The sequence below is a fragment of the Lycium barbarum genome, chromosome 5, assembly GCF_019175385.1.
Source record: "Lycium barbarum isolate Lr01 chromosome 5, ASM1917538v2, whole genome shotgun sequence".
Classification (NCBI taxonomy): domain Eukaryota; kingdom Viridiplantae; phylum Streptophyta; class Magnoliopsida; order Solanales; family Solanaceae; genus Lycium; species Lycium barbarum.
Genome location: NC_083341.1, coordinates 112542459 through 112559645, shown reverse-complemented (window position 1 = coordinate 112559645; position 17187 = coordinate 112542459). Strand labels below are relative to the sequence as shown.

Here is a 17187-nt window from a genome sequence, read left to right as displayed (position 1 = left end):
TGATTTTGATAATATGGGGTTCACTTTTTTTTTCCCATGAGTTTGGAGATGGGGAGTTCCATTTTTTTCTTCCTTTTTTGGACATTATTAGTTTGCACTATTTTTATGCATATAATATATATATATATATATACTATGTTCAAAACACGATTAATATAACATTATAGTTCGTGCTCCGTATCTAAAACTTTATTATATTAGTGTTTGCTATTAATACAAAGTCTGCACTTTTTTTTGACATTGTTTGCTTTTTTAATATGGGAATCACTTTTTTTTTATATTGCTTGATTTTGTCAATATGGGATACTATGTTCAAAATACGATTAATATAACATTGTAGTTTGTGCTCCGTATCTAAAACTTTATTATATTAGTGTTTGCTACGAATACAAAGTCTGCACTCTTTTTTTTGATATTGTTTGTTTTTTTAATATGAGATTCACTTTTTTTTTTATATTGCTTGATTTTGTTAATATGGAGTCCATCTTTTTTTCCCGTGAGTTTGGAGATGGTGGGTTTCACTTTATTTACTTTTTTTTTTAAAGAATATTGGTTGGTGTTTTTTATTTTTATTTTTTAATATTGGTTGGTGTTTAATATAGGGACCACACTTTTTTTTAAATGCTTAATTGGTTGGTGTTTTTTTGAATTTTTTAATATTGGTTGGTGTTTAATATGAGGACCACACTTTTTTTAAAAAAATATTTTAAGTATGTTGCTGTACAATAATTTCATTTGCTCCCACTAATGGGTTGATACGCATGTGACAATAAATCCATCATTATTGATTTAATTGTTTGATTTTCTAAGCACTTTTGTATTTTAAGTATGTTGTTGTACAATAATTCCATTTGCTCCCTCTAATGGATTGATACGCATGTGACAATGAATCCATCAGGCTATATGGACCCACAATTTATTTTTTTCAAAAATTGGAAAACGAATATATATATATATATATATATATATATAAGTATTTTAAGTATGTTGTTGTACAATAATTTCATTTGCTCCCTCTAATGGGTTGATACGCATGTGACAATGAATCCATCATTATTGATTTAATTGTTTGATTTTCTAAGCACTTTTTTTTTAACATTGTTTGTTTTTTTAATATGGGATTCACTTTCTTTTTTAATATTGCTTGATTTTGTTAATATGGGATTCACTTTTTTTTTCTCATGAGTTTGGATGTGGTGAGTTCAACTTTTTTTTTATTTTTTTTTTATTTTTTATTACTGGTTGGTATTTAATACGGGGCTCATAATTTTTTTTTAAATATTAGTAGTTGTTTAAAATATACCATTTCGGGTAAATACTTTACCCAAAATGCCATAGAGTGTTATTTTCCCCTTTATTTATATCACTGAGTAATACACATGATATAGAAATTTATTTTGTTTACCTAAAAGATAAAATGGAATTTATGGAGTAGATTTACTATTTTTTATTAACAACTTGTGTACTGAAAAAGAAAAAGTAAATAAGGAACTCCATGGATTCACACGGAGATATGAAGTACAACAGTGGGTCCCCCTATTGCTGTGGCTTTTACCTTAGGCTGGTGTATTATGAGCAAAATGACGATGCTTCCCAAATTTGCTATGGAGACACAATTACAAATTTGCCCTTAAATGAAGGTAAATTTGCAAAACTGCCATGATGAACGACGAAGCAGACGACCAAAATGGCCCAAGTCGTGCTTCTAAATAGTAGTAATATATATATTCGAATTGGTTGTGCTTAGATTCGTGAGAGAGAAAAGAAGGAGGGGACCGGGGGGGGGGGGGGGGGGGGGGAATATTAGAGCCTTAAACGGAAAGATTGAAGACTAACCGTTACTTTTTCTATTATTTGCTATAATTGGTTAAATTGTTACATTTTATAATTAGGTATAATTACCTTGAAATAATTGTAATTAAGACTTAAAAATAGACTATCCATGTAAATTTCCAAAAAAAAAAAAATGAGTTTAATTGATTTACCTTAAGATGTCTATATGAAAGATATTATTTAAGGGAAATCTATCTGGCGTGGCTAACTAGTAATAGGTAATTATATTTAGTAGTTATAGTTTGCATTAATTACTTTCCAGAACTAAAAGTTGTATGTTAATGACACTTATTAGCTATTAAGGTAAAATACAGGTCTCTCTCTCTAATCAGCTCTATTCAAACCATTTTCTCTCTGGTCTCTCTCGCTGTGTAACCGTAACATCTGGTCTCTCTCTAATCTCCGGCGAGTCTAACCGCCGACGCCGTCGCCGTCGAACCACCCTAAAAACCGTTGAAACACCGCCGCTCCCGTCATACTCATTGTATATCGTGTATTTTCATTGATTTGAATGGATACAACGTCGTCTTCTTCATCAATGGCAGAGTCGTCGTTTTCCTCTCCATCTTCTCCAGCGAGTTGTAACCGCTGCCGCCACACACCGACCGAAAAAGAAATAGGTTGGTGAGGCCCAGATCTGACCGTAAAATACACTTTATTATCCAGATCTGACCGAAAATATACTTTATTGTCCAGATCTGACCGGAAAGTATACTTTATTTGCCTTTATTTCGAAGGAGATCTTTTTGTATACAAATGAATAGAGTGAATTTGAAGTGTATTTTATTTCTTGTAGCTTAGATTTGAGGTGTATTCGTTTTTTTTTCTAGTGTAAAATACAATGTTTCTTTATGTATTTTTCGCTTGTATTTTGAAGGAGATTTTTTTTGTATACAAATGAATAATGTGAATTTTGAATACATCTGAATATCCCTATATTTTGTTGCATTTACGTTGTTTGAATACAACTGCATTTAAATACAATAAGTTGAATACAATGTAAAAGTAATTATAAACGAATACATCCGAATTAAATACAACGAAATGCAGCCGAATTGGAATACAGCTGAATTTGAATACACGTTACTGTAGCTACGAAATGTAATTAGCAAAAGTGTAGCTATGCCTAAAAAAATCCCCCAAAGTGTAGTCATTTGTGTAAGTTGCCCATTATTTAATGCTTTACACCCATTTAATGACAGAATATGTCGGCCAAAATTATTATTTCTTCTAAGATTTAGATATACGGTTTGTTCTAATAATAGGATGTGTATAATTTAGGAGCCGTTTGGACATGATTTGAAATCATGATGATTTGAAGTTGAAGTTTTGTTTGGACATGCAATTTGGATTTCTTAAGTTGTATTTTTTTCTTATAGACATAACAACCCCACAAGTTGTGAAAACCGTCAAAACTTTTCCAATTCCTATACAATCTTAACAAATGAGCAAGTCATAGTTCATAACAAAATTAATACGCTACTAGACGGCCTTTCTAAGAATTACAACATCAATTGATTAAACTTTAGTTCAACAAAATGGAAAATTGAACATGAGTTGTAGTGTAATTACTCTTTAATATAATCCTCCACATGGTGGATAAGAGTAAATTTGTTATAACTATACTATTAACTTGTAGATATTTTAATATTTGATATAAATGGTTGGTAAACATAATTGGTATGGATCTATTTTTACAAAATATAAGTTTATGGGTCAACTTTTACATTTAAAAAATTTGAAATCATGATTTGAAATTAATCATGTCTTTTTGGATAATTTGCGATTTCATCTTATGAGATGAAATCGCATGTCCAAACGCCTGCTTACTTTTTTTTCTTTGGTTATTTCAGACATAGGGGATTATTTGTGCCAAATTTCAAATACACGACAAGTCTTCTCAGTATGGTAAAAAGCAGACCTTAATATATAGTGAATCTAACATTTTCTTTTCTCTTTCATTTAAATGCAAAGCTCAAAACAGAATCTTTAGCTACACTTGTAGAAATAGTAGAAGTAGGGATACACAAGTAAATAATGTAGTAATATATACTCCCAATTGGGAAAGTTTGTGGTTTAATACTCCTTAGATATTTGAAAGTAGTGCTAGCAAAATGGATAAATATAATTTGAAAGTATTTGACCGACTCGACCAATTAAAAATGAGTTGGTTAATTGATTTATTAAGAATGGATCAGATATAGATTATATTCACATACAGTGAAACCTCTCTATAACAACATCGTTGGGTCTGAAATTTTTTGGCTGTTATAGAGAATTGTTGTTATAAACCTATAACCACATTTGTCATTTAAATAATAGTTGGTTGTTATAGACAAAAAAGATGCAGAAAATCTAATTTTTTATTTTTTAATGTTATAAAAAATTAACAAAATTATTTAGATTTTAAATCTCAAAGATATGCATACTTCAGTACTTAGCCATTCAAGAAAGATAATACAATTTCAATAAATTCATAATTGAATGTATAAAGTTTTAAGCTGCCACATCTAAGTTTTAATTGGGAATATGGCCACCCATTTTCTTTTTCAATTATTTTTCGGTATTAGGGTTTAGAAAAATGGGAATGGGGTACTTTTCATAATTTTAAAAAGATTGAAAGTTGTAAGTTATACACTTAAGCCCAGTTGACTTCTAATAAAATACACAAACACCCCCTCTCTCTGATCCGTCCCTTTCTCTTCTTTATTTCTCTTTCTAGCTTGGAACTCTCAAACTTCCACCTCTCCCCCAAGCTCCAATACGCCTTGATCATCGTAAACATGTAATTTCTTTAACTCTGCAACTCCGTCGAAGCATTTTGAGCTCCATATTGCCCTTGAAATTTTTTATTTTTTTCGATCTTGATAAAAAAATTAGTGTTCATAAAGATCTGCCTTTTTTCAAAACCTTGGTTGTTTTGCCTGTTTTTTCGTTGAAATGTGTGTTATTTATACTTATTTTTCTTGTTTCGATCTTTGTTTTCTGTTTTTGCTTTTTAAAATTATATTTGGTCTATTAATAGACTTTTGGTCGATTATTGTTATATCGTGGATGATCAACGTCTCTATTGTTTGTATATAGATCGTATAAATGCCTAGGTGTAGAGGCAGAGGAGGAAAAATACTCCCCCGTTCTTGTGCTATGGTTGAAACTCGTTCTAATGCGAATCGTAAGGATAAAAATAGAAGAGGTGAAGAACTTAGCCGAGACAGAAAAAGAAAAAGAAGTGCAGAAGCTGAGAGTGCGTCCCACTCAGACCTCATCGATAAGTGTAGTGTTGATAGAGATAGAGCTGATAGTAGAGTTGAGAGTGTATCTGGGCATGGTTCAAAATACTCTAGTGCTGCTGAAGATGTTGACCCTTTGTCCTTGCCATAATGTGCAAATACAATTAACGTTGAAAAGTATGGTTTGATCAATTGGCTGGATGATTATGAATCTTTTGTAGCAAAAGTTTATGTTAAGAGTAGGCTATTGTTGTTAGTTGAATTTAACAATGTGTTGAGAGATCAAAAACTGAGGAAAAAGTGTAAGCGTTCCTGTTTTGGTCACTTTAGAAAGCTGTCAAAATTCTTTGTCAATTTCAACGGACGGATGATCCATTATATGCTTCTTTGTCATGTGGTCCAGAAAAAGAAGCATGAAATGTGGTTCCTCGTGAATGACAAGCCTGCGTGTTTTGGCCTGAAGGAGTTTGCATTGATCACCGGTTTAAATTGTGGATCCTATCCCTCCCAATCTAGAGAGGACGGGGAAATTAAGAAAGGGGCAGAATTCTACGCAAAGGTTACTCGAAAGAAGAAGATTACATCAGACAAGCTATTGTCGGTGATAAGAGGGCCTAGATTAAATAAAGAAGAAAAGCTGAAATGTTGTCTTGTGTGGTTTCTCCATACAATTTTGATGGCCAAAGATGTGTCCAGGGTTGTGGACACCGATTGGTTTAAAATGGGTGACGATTTGGAATTCTTCCCGAGCTATCATTGGGGAAAGGAATCCTTTGAACTCACCTTGGAATACTTGATGGACAAGGTAGATGTTCCCAGGCACCACCAAACCCACCTTGATAAGAAGACGCCATCATATGCTCTCTACGGCTTCCCCTAGACATTCATCGTACATGTTATAAACCGCTGGTGTAGTAGATTATAGACTGTGTGTTATTTATTTTTACACTCAGCGATTATTTGTGTTACTATAGGCCTGGACTTATGAAGCTTTCCCCTTACTTGGACTGCATGCTGGCAAATCAGATGAGGTTCCTCTGCCTATTCCTAGGATTCTTAGGTGTCACACCACAAAAATGGAGCGATTTACTGAAGGTGATCCATTTAGTATTGGAGGGGGAATTTCACAGGTATAAATTTGGAGTCTATTATCAATGTTTTTGCAAAAATATAAACTAAATACTAATGTTTTGCGTATTTGTAGGTTGTGCACCCTTACATCATCCCTACAATGCGTGAGATGGAGCAGGACTACATGAAAGCCTTCTTGGCATTTGATGATGAGGTTGATGATCCCACCATATATAAATTGAAGATTGAATTGGAAGGCGTGACCATATTGGTTACATCACAGAATGGCTCGAAGGCTCCTGGTAGGTTGAGAAAGGAGCCTAAGGAGAATTCTGATAAGGATACTCATCATGCCTCGAAGCATAGTAGTAGGTTTGAGAAGAGTCCAATGAGCTTTCATATAATGTGGAAGATATTCAATCAGAAGATTTTAGTGGTAACGTTGGCATTGGGACTTCTAGGGGTCGTGCCGCACCAAGTGGGGGTCCATCAATGCCGATAGAGCATGTGAAACTGTAGCAGCGTTTGGTGAAGATGGATGAGTCTCTGAATGTTGTTCTCGCTTATATGGAGGTTGAAAAATTTAGAAGGAGCAAGAAGCCGAAGAAGAAGAATTAGGAGACTATCAAAGAGAAAGATGAACTTTTTGAATTTTTTTGTTGTAATTGTGTTGTATATGATTTTCATTCTTTTTAATTATGTCCAAAAAATGTAGCACAAGAACCTGTGGAACCATCTGCTATCAACAAGTTGAATGTAGGTGTTGAGCCAACTGCTGAGCTTCCTAGACCAGCTGATCAAGCTGAGAAGGCATCAGACGTTTTTGTGCTAATCTTGAGAAGGTTGAAGTCCCTAGACCAGCTTCTGAAGTCGAGAAACTTGAGAAGGTTGAGCTCCCTATGCCAGCTGCTCAAGCTGAGAAGGCAGTAGATGTCCCTTCTAAGGTTAATAAGAAGAATGCTAGTGAGGCGAGTCAAGTTGATGTTGAGTTTGACTCCGAAAAAGTTGTGTCGGGCGTCCTTGCCCAGATTAATGGTTCTTTAGACAACTAATTTGGTTATTTGGGTTGTAACAAACAATTAAGTTTTTGCTGAACGTGTGTGGTGGATGATGACAAACAATCAGTACTAATGTCTGGCAGTTTTAACAAATAATTAATTTTGACTGTTTTGGATTAATTTATGCGAAGGTTAGATCATTGAAACCTTTGTGTATAATTGTGTTTTTGCTTTTTGAATTTGGATGTGCATAAATATTTTGGATGTTTTCAAATATGATTGTTTTAACAAACAATTAATTTGACTGTTGTGTATCTAAGTGTGTTGTTTCATTGTGAACTTAGATGTCTTCAAATATGAATGTTTTTACAAGTAGTGGTCACTTCTTAATATAATTATCTATCGGCGACATGAAAACTTATTATCTATTACGATGATTGTTGATCATCAACTGTGAGTTTATATATGTTGACACCTAATTTTTGACCTCCCAGTTTATTTTAATTACTCAGAGTCCTTGGATAATAAATAAAGCAAACCATGCATCTTAAAAAGGGTTAAATAATTTTTGTAAAATTGTTTAGATCAATATTTTACTCCTTTAAATTGATAAAGTGATTTTTATGACATTATGAATTATTTAGGAATTAATTGGCATTTTATGACATTTACCAAATATTTGTTGGGATTAATCAAAGGCAAAACAATTTTTTGAATAATTATTCACTTAATTGCTAATTTGTCAAAAAGACCAATTAACAAATGATTTATTCTCTTTAAGTTTAAGGAATTTGAGTAATTAAAATAATTGACGTACCCCTCAATCTTTAATTATGTGTGCTTGCATAATTGATTTAAATTAATGAACTGATTTAATATTTAATTAGATTGAGTAGTCAATAGGAGGGACATTATTGCAAATTTATTTTTAATTGTTTTAGTTATGGCCACAATTGAGTTAATCAATTCATGGTTAAAGCAATTGGCGTCAATTTTGCAAAATTAGCCCTTTTATGGCCTTAATTGAAATGGCCAAATTCATTTGGCTCAAATTAATTGAGGTCATTAGTGTAATTTAACTTTAATTAGCTAGCTTAACCAAACAGGGCCACAGTTGAAACTATCAATTAGACTAAAATCAATTAAGGCTGTATTTGCAAAGTTGAGCCCATTTACATAATTAGCCGATTTTAAATCAATTAATCAGGATTATGTCTTAATTAGGTTATAATTGGAATAGTATGGTTGATAATCAACCATTTTAAACTTTACCAGGTTATTCAATTTACCCACCTTACCCTTTATACGCGTATATATATATATATATATATGTGAAAGGGCCATCCTCATTTCTTTGTAACTTGCACCGAGTCCAGTCCAAAAATAGACCAAGACCCAGCCCAAGTCCGTTCAGCTTAAGGGGTAATAACCCCCCCCCCCCCCCCAAAAAAAACATTTCATTTCATACCAAACGACCCCTATCCGCACCCCCTTTCTCTCTCTTTCCCTTTCCTCGCAAACCCTAAAGCCGCCGCTACACCCTCTCTTGCCAAAAATGACATTTTGACAAAGGACACAGAGGTTGCATAGCTTTTGCATAACCATTTGAGTGAAACAATTAATGTTTCCACTTCAAATTCGCTTCTCTCATACCAAACATGGTAATAACCCTTCTCTTTTTACATTTTCTTTTAAATTTTGAGTCAAACATGCGATTCTCTGAATTTCTATTGTTGTATTGTGTTTATATTTACTCGAATCTCATCTTTGGATGGAAGAAAACAAGGCTCAAATCGAGCCATTCATTGTTGATCTAGGTTGATCTGTACCATAGGTTTGGTTTACAAAGGTTAATGTATGATGTAATCTGTTTGTCCCACATCGGCACTCTTAAGTTTCTTTACAATTTTGGGGTTCTATAAATAGAACCCCAAACCTCCAAGTTGAAAAAAAGGGAACAAATGCGAAAAGCCCCAAATTTTAAGTAATAATACTTGAGATTAAGGCTTTCCTATTCAAAATTTTAAAACTTAGTTTTTAAGAGTTGAGTTCTCTAGTTTCAAAATTTTAATTTCTTTTTGTAGTGTGTGTGTGGCTGAGCTTGATTTTGGAAGCACAAAGAAGGCTCCAAGTCCATTCTTGCTCCGATTGCACCCCAAAAAGGTATTTTTTTTTATCTTGTCATTGCTTTTACTTTAATTTCTTGCTTAGTTTAAAAAATAGTTTAATCATGTGCTGTTTAGTCTGATATTGTGTTAATGATGTGGGTTAGTTATGTTGTTAGTTTGATGCAATGAAGTGTTCTGTGTATATTTTAAGATGCTAACACAGTTGTGTTTTACTTATTTCCATATTATATTTTGTTCAAATGATCAATGTAGCAAGGTTTATCGGTACTTAATGATGTAGCTTAAGGTTTGCTTGGTTGTCTGTTGTTCTTGAAGGATTTATTCAAGTTTATTATTTATGGTCAGTATGTGTTAACCTGTTCTTTTGTTTTACTTATTAAAACCATGATCACATAGGGTAAGATAAAAGTAAGATGATCAAGAGGTTTCTGGACTAAGTTAAACAAACAAACAAAAAAAAGGCTGAAGCTGATGTTTAAAATCCTGTTTTGCTTAAAAAAATTGAAGTGATGGGATAATTGATGTGTGAAATCATGACATAGTTTAAACCAAGATCAATAAACATTATAAATGTCTAGGTATTTTCAGGACAAGATGTTTGTTAGTTAAAATGAGGGTTAGCTTAGCTGCCTGGGATTCTGGATATGCAATTATCTTGCCAATTATTTTTGCCTTGAATACATGATTTAAAGAAGCTCTTTTAGGATCTGTTTGTACTACAAACTTGATTGATGTAACTTTGTTTTTAAAAGACTGTCCATGATCACCTTGGATCATTGAACTAAGTGTATATTGAACCTGTTTGATAACTTGTTGGCAAGTCTATAATGGTATTTTACTGGGAGTATGTTGTTGTTATTTAACCTGTTTGATAACTTGCTGGCAAGTCTGTAATGGTATTTTACTGGGAGTATGTTGTTTTTTATCTTATCTGTCAGATCCCCTATCTTGCCACAACTGTCTTGGCTTGTTTTCTTCCTGTTAAAATCAAATTCAAATAGAACATGATAGCCTATGGGAACTCTGTTACGGCCAAAGGATTAAAAACCATTTCATGAATAAATTTCTAGACTAAGCTAACTGTAAGGCCAGTTTGTTGTCACTAACTAGGAATTTAACTTAGTTGGATGATAAGAAGATCAAGCCACTTGTGTGTACATGCCAAACCATAAGTCACTTGGCCTAGTAAGTCTTTTAAAGGCAACTTAGGATAGGGATTGAGAAGAGTCAAGTATAACTTGGTTCATAGTATCTTTCCTCTAAATAAAAGGTGCCATGGCATGCCTTTGGGTCTATGGGATGTGTGTTTGGTCATGTTCATGCCTTTGGATTGCTATTTTTGTTATTGGATCAAAGGTTGTAATAAAATGAATTTGCTAAGTGGAAAAATATGGCTAGCACAGTTAAAGGAGAGGAACTGCCCACCTAGGATCACTGATTCCCAGAATAAGGAAAATAATTGGATAGGTTGAAATCTGAAATTTTTTACTTTTAAATAAAATGTTGAGTCTAAGGCATTTGATCTATTTGAATACCTTGTGTTATCCCCCCTCTTTAAAAATCTGGTTGAAACTGGATGTTACAGTTGCTTCTTTTCTTTCTTTCATCTCACCTAGGTCATAGTGTATATATATCATGTGTATCTTTTCTGTATACTTTCTCCTATGCTATTGAGTTTAACTGAAGCCTAAAAGGGTCAACCATGTACTGTCTACAGTCTCTTGAACTTGTTAAAATCCTATCTTGTTCGTGGTATATCTGCTTGTTTAATTGTAAGCTCCATACTCTCTGTGATCTATTGATATGATGAGCTCTTTGCCATGGCTTTTGTTTTCTCCTTTTTTTGGGTTTGACTCATTGAGTGAATATTCACCTTTCATTTGACATTGTCCAGAATTATGAGTAGTTGAGGAGCATAGGTTGACTCCCTATGTTTGCCATTTGATAATAGCTTACCTATGTGTTTGACTTGAGTAGTTTGAGTTTAAGTATGCCTTAGTTTAGGAATGATATTGTTGTCTAAAGATTGCAAGATGATTAGGATATTGATAACTAAAACAAGTGTAAAGTCTATATTGAGTATACACATATATGTAGTGATATACATAGATACTGGTGAAAGAAGTAGGGATGGCAAAGTGAATATAAGAGGAATATACTTGAGATATGTGCTTGATACACACATCACCTGCGTATATCAGCGGTATACCATATGTATATGAGGATATTTTGGCATAATTAAGTAAGTATAAGGGAGTAGAATACTCTTAGGCTTGAATACTTGTCAAAATCCAGAATTTGGAAGGTGTTTGGGCCTGGCCCATTCCAGTGGTGCCAAAACAAGTCCCAACCTTAGTCTAAAAAACAGAAAACAAATGGGCCTCAGGCAGATTGTTATTTACATTTATTTTGGACCTTTAGGCCCAATAATTGTAATATGTGTTTGTATATATAATATGCTTCTTTCCTTTTCTTCTATACGTTGTGTGTATACATTAATGATAAGATTAGCGTGTATATTTTCTAACCGGGTTTCCTTTGTTCTCTCTCCCTCCTCCACTCCATGGCCATTTGGGCCGACACAAAACCCATCTGTTGGGCCAAAGAATCAACAGGCGTTTCATTGATGATGCGATCGAATCCAATGCAAGGAAAAAGGAAGAAAGTATTATAAATATATTGAAGGCCTAGCCATGGGTGAAAATGGCCAATTTGGGGTATGGTACCCCCCAAATCTATCTTTCTCTTTTATCTGTTTTAATGTCGTTGTTGACACTTAATTTTCACCTCATATGATGTGTATTTTAATTTTCAAATTTCTCGAGTCAAAGACGGAGTAAGGATACTTCCTTTTAATTCTAAAATTTCAAAAATCCCGAGAAAATTGCAAAAATGACATTTAATTATTATTTCCTGAAAAAACTGGCAAATATAAGAAATATGAGTTATTTACTTCCATCCCGCCCCGTCTAGTCCGGGAAAATTGTTAATTTAAACAACTTATTAATTACAACGCATTTTGACTACATTTTTCACATTTAAATATTACCCGGAACTATATCAATATCGGGCTTGTTTTAAAGCTAATTTTTTAACTTTGCGAGTTTTATATTTTAATTTGCCTAAATAATTTTTTTACCTAATGTTATAAGTGTTTATAATATGTAGTTTATAATTGGTTAAAATAGGGTTGGTGGCTTGTTTGATAAGTTTTAAAACTTAGGGGGGAAAGAATTACAAAAATAAGGGTGAGAAGTTTGTAAAAACAAACTTCTCACCCCCCCCCCCCCCCCCCCCCCACTTTCAATTCTCTTAACCCGTCACCCTCATCACCTTCTCAGGCGATTTTCACGACCTTCTTAAGGTTTCACTACCGTGCTAATTCATGGCGATTTTGGGATCATTTTTGCTAATTCTTTGAGGGGTTTTGTTATTAACCATGTGTAATCATGGTTTCCAGGTTCAGTTCCCTTCGAATTTCATTTTTTACTATCTAAATTGATCCTTACCTAGGTTGTTACTCGGGTTTTTGTTGTGTTAAGGTTGCCATGGGTGGGGCCTCGAGCCCTTAGCCATCTTTTGCACCTGAACAACTTAAAACAAAAACCTAGGGGGAAGTTCCTAGAAATTTCCTAAATTAGGGTACACAAATTGGGAATTTTATCCCCATTGTACTATTTAGTACGATTGTACCATTGGAATGGTACAATATAGGCTGTATTCATACTATCCTAAATTTTTAGATTTTTATTTGATGTTTTGATAGATTTTAGGGTACAATTGGTTGTGATTTTGTTGTCCTATGGGTGAGAATTTCGAATTATCTGATATAAAGTACAAAATTTAAGGTTTTGGGGGGGAAATTTTAAGATGAGGCGTCCATTTCTATCCTAGGATTCCCTAATTTTGTTAAGTCTATAAATAGTAAGTTGAGAAGTTGAAATAAATACCTTGGACCTTGACCTTTTTTTTTTTTGAAAACTTGAGAGGAAAAACTGAAAATATAAGAGTGATACAAAAAATATACACTATCGACATACATATACAAAAACAGTCTACAAAAATACTATAGATATATACTAATATTCACTCAATATACAAATAGATATATAAGAAGAAGCAAATATAAGAAAGAGGTTTTGGAAGACAAAAGAGGGTTTTTGATTACTTGAAGTTGATTTCAACCCCTTTTTGGTCCTTAGGTTGCCTCTACAAAAGGTAATCCCTTTTTCAAACTACTTTACTTTCAATTTTGAATACTTACTGTTTTATTGCTTATTCATTATGCAAATGTTATGAACTGTTGTTTCTTACTTTGTTATAATAAGATTATGTTTTAGTTTGAATGTCTAAAGTTATAGAAAAATAAGTTAAAAATCTAGAATATGATAGTATTAAGTAAGTTTATAACTTGTTAGGTTCATAAAATGAGGAAAAAAAAAGTTAAAAGGTTGGGGGTGAGGGGGTGGGGGGGGGTATAGTCTTAAGTTCTATATTGTGGTTTGAAATCTGGACATTTGGTTTGTTTCATTAAATCAGTGTTATGCAGTTATCAGTTTTAGTTTAAATGAGACTATTTTGAAGTCTAGAAGTAGGTTGTATAGTATTAGGCTTAGTTCTGTTTAAGCGGGTTGAATGTAATCATTAGTTGCTATTTGGATTCATTCTATCGTAATATACTTGTTTGAGGTATGAAAACTGTTTTGAATTGATAACTTCCTTCCTAAAAATGAATTAGAGAATCACTTGTTTACTTTGAATGCATTTTTGTGAAAAAGTGGCTACTTGAAGTTGTTTGTATTGTTGATCATATTTTGTTCCTATTTTACTATTCTAAAACTATTGAAACATGACCCCTAAAGGTTAAGAGGTAAAATGAACCTATTTGGACCTTAAAATGTTAATTGTAGTAATATGTTGTTGTAACTTGCTACTTGTTTGTGTCCATCGAATCTAGAATTCCAAAAACTGAGTGGGAACCTCATTTTTCAGTGACAAAACTACTTGAACTTTGCTGTTTTGTAAATTGTGATAGACTGTGGGATTGACAATATTGAACCATGTCTTGTTTGGCATTATCTGTGCTTATGGCTTAACGTTATGTTGAGTTGAATGTACTACTTTGCTAAAATAAGATCATTAAAGGTTAAAATCAATAAAAGTGAATCTGTCTTCACATAGAATGTGAACTGTGACCATTTGCTATCCTATAACTTGCAACTTGTTGGATTCTTGAATCTGGATCTTCAAAAATGAATGAAGAACCTTTCTGTGTCCTGATTGCCTTATATGATCCTTGTGTTTGTTGCTTTGCAACATAGAATAGGAGCTTGAAAATGAAATACTGGATCTAATTTATCTTGTTTATGTGCTAAGCTGAGAAAATAGGTTGTTGAACTACTAAAAATAGGATTTGTGAATCTTTTGTGAAAACTGATAAAAACCAGAACTTGCTTTTTTCTTAAAAACTTGACCCTACGCTTAGGTAGAGGCCTTCATATGCATACTTAGTCTGAAAACTGGATCTTGATCAACTTGACACTTCATAGATATTTTAGGACACTGTTTAGAGATATAACTTTTCATTCATTTGGAATTCCACAACTTAAGTTGCTTTTGATGTGGAAGGTATATTATATTGGGATTTTGGAAACTTGTTTGGTTTAAAAAAAAAGAAAGTTTGGAATTTTGTGTGTGTATATGTGCTTAACTGTGTATGTGCTAGTTTCTGACTCTTACTTAATTGCTTGTGCCTTATTTAAGTCTTGGAACCTACATTATTAAGCAAAGATGACTGAAATTGATAGAAAAAGGTTGAAACTTAGTATTTGAACTGGAAAGGTAAACTGCAAAATTTGAAAAAATGGAAACTGCTTATTTGTTTTGTTGATTGGCTTGACATTGTTGCATTCCACCTAGTGTGATCAACTAGCTTTGAATCTCTTTGAGAGATCATGTATTATTGGACTACATTTTAACTAGATAAGATCATGCTACTAAGAAAACTTGCAAGAACACAATATATCCCTGTTTCTTTCTTGAGTACTGATAGAGCATTCACCATGATTGAAGTTTATTGTTAATTTTCCTACATGGTACTTGTCCAAAACTATTTGAAATTGCAACATTGATTCACTTGTGACCCTTAGGAGACTGTACATGTTTGAAGTTTGAAAACAGCTTGGGAATTTGCAGTTTTGAAAATAAAAAGCTTTTGTGCCTGTTTTGTCTTTGAATTTTCCTAAACTAAGGAGTTTGAATTGAAGACCTTGCTTGTGAATTACATTTTTCTAACCTATGTCTCTATATTAAAAGCTGGAAATTTAAAAACCTTTGTTAAGTGAGAAATTCTCTCATTCTGGACTGTATAGATCATGAACCTTAAGAGTTTATTTGGCTTCAAAACTTGCTTGGTATGCTATATTTGGGTGCTGATTTTGCTTTGCTTAGACTCTAGATCTTTGGCTATCTGTTTTCACTAGAATGTTACTTAAACTACTTGCCTAAAACTTGCTATGTGAGAGGAAAGACTTGCCTATGTTTGAATCATTGTTAAGTTCTGAGTATTTTTTGGAAATTTGATGCAACTTCTGGGTAGTTTTGAGGAGTTGCTTGAAAGAGAAACACGAGAATACATACTATACAATAAGTGTATGTGGAGGGTATGCCCCACTAAGGGGTTTTGCTCTCCATATATGGGTATATCACCTAGTATATCTGGTATATTGGGTCTTCTACACTTAGAAAAATTCAGGCTTATGTGACTGTTTGGGCCAGTTGGGCCTGGGCGATCGATTCAGTTGAGATTCTTTAAATTTTGTCCCTTTTGCATAAAATGACCCCTCCCCTTGATATTTAGAAATTATGGGCCTGGCCCAATTGTCTTGTAATTAATTTTTGGCTATGTAATTAAATTTATGTCCCTAGATTAAGTACTAATATGTTGTATACCTCTTATTTTTGTAAAAATCCCTATCCGTTGGCGGGTCCAACGAGGTCCACCAACTCCATTTGGATCGAGTCGACCTCAACCATAGACGAGCTAAGCATAGGATCAAAGTTGGAGCGGAATAAGTTAAATTGCATTATTTTATGTTGGGCTTGGTTGGCCCAACTCCTTACTTTATATTGCTTATTTGTAAGTATATGCTTATTGGAACCCTTTAATAATTGTCACAAATTTAGAGTTACTAAAAATTATTATTTCTAAGTGATAAACTGATTTTGATGAAAAAGTGACGTGTAAAAATTGATTTTGGGACAAAACGGACTTATGGACAAAAATGGATATTTTTTCAAACATAAACTATGATTTTGAGTAAAAAGGACTTGGCAATTTATGGACATTGAGACAAACTGGGACCGTATCTATGGATAATTTGGACAAATGGACTTAAAATGACCTTGGACTGATATTGGACTAAAAAGACTTAAAAAATCTAGAAAGGTGCAAAATGGTAAACATATGGACACTAATAGTATGCCAAAAAGATTTTTATAAAACTTAAAACTAAAAACTCGGGTGGGCTTACGTAGTATTTTACTTAGGTTAACGCATTCGGGTTTTAACCTTGGTGTACTAGTTTGAAATTCAAAATTTTCAATTTTGAGCAAACATTTACCATTTTCATTTCCTCAAAAGTGAGTATTTTTGTATAAATGACACTTTGATTTACAGAAACATAAACAAAAGCAGTTTTTATTAAAAACAACTTATATCTACAAGGCATACTATAGAACCTGTAGGTCAATCATATTTTACGGATCCTTAATATCGGGGTGCCTACCACCTTCCACGGGAGATCACCAGAGTCCTTACCCAAACTTTAGTATAGATTGGTTTCTTTTAAAACTTAGTCGTTTTAAATGAACCCTTTCGAACTGTTTTTCTTAACTTACCTTAAAGTTAGGTAGAGACTCTAAAAA

At 33.1% G+C, this 17187-nt stretch overlaps 1 long non-coding RNA gene across 2 annotated transcripts; it reads left to right on the top strand.

Moving 5' to 3' along the window:
- The first annotated feature begins 8598 nt into the window (after positions 1-8598).
- Positions 8599-16387, top strand: LOC132641151 (uncharacterized). Of its 2 annotated transcripts, XR_009582730.1 has the most exons (4): positions 8599-8793; positions 9217-9295; positions 11868-11978; positions 12603-16387. It is a non-coding gene; the product is annotated as an uncharacterized LOC132641151 (long non-coding RNA). The 2 variants fall into 2 exon arrangements; XR_009582729.1 differs by lacking the exon at positions 12603-16387 and having other exon boundaries at positions 11868-12154.
- Positions 16388-17187: the final 800 nt, after the last annotated feature.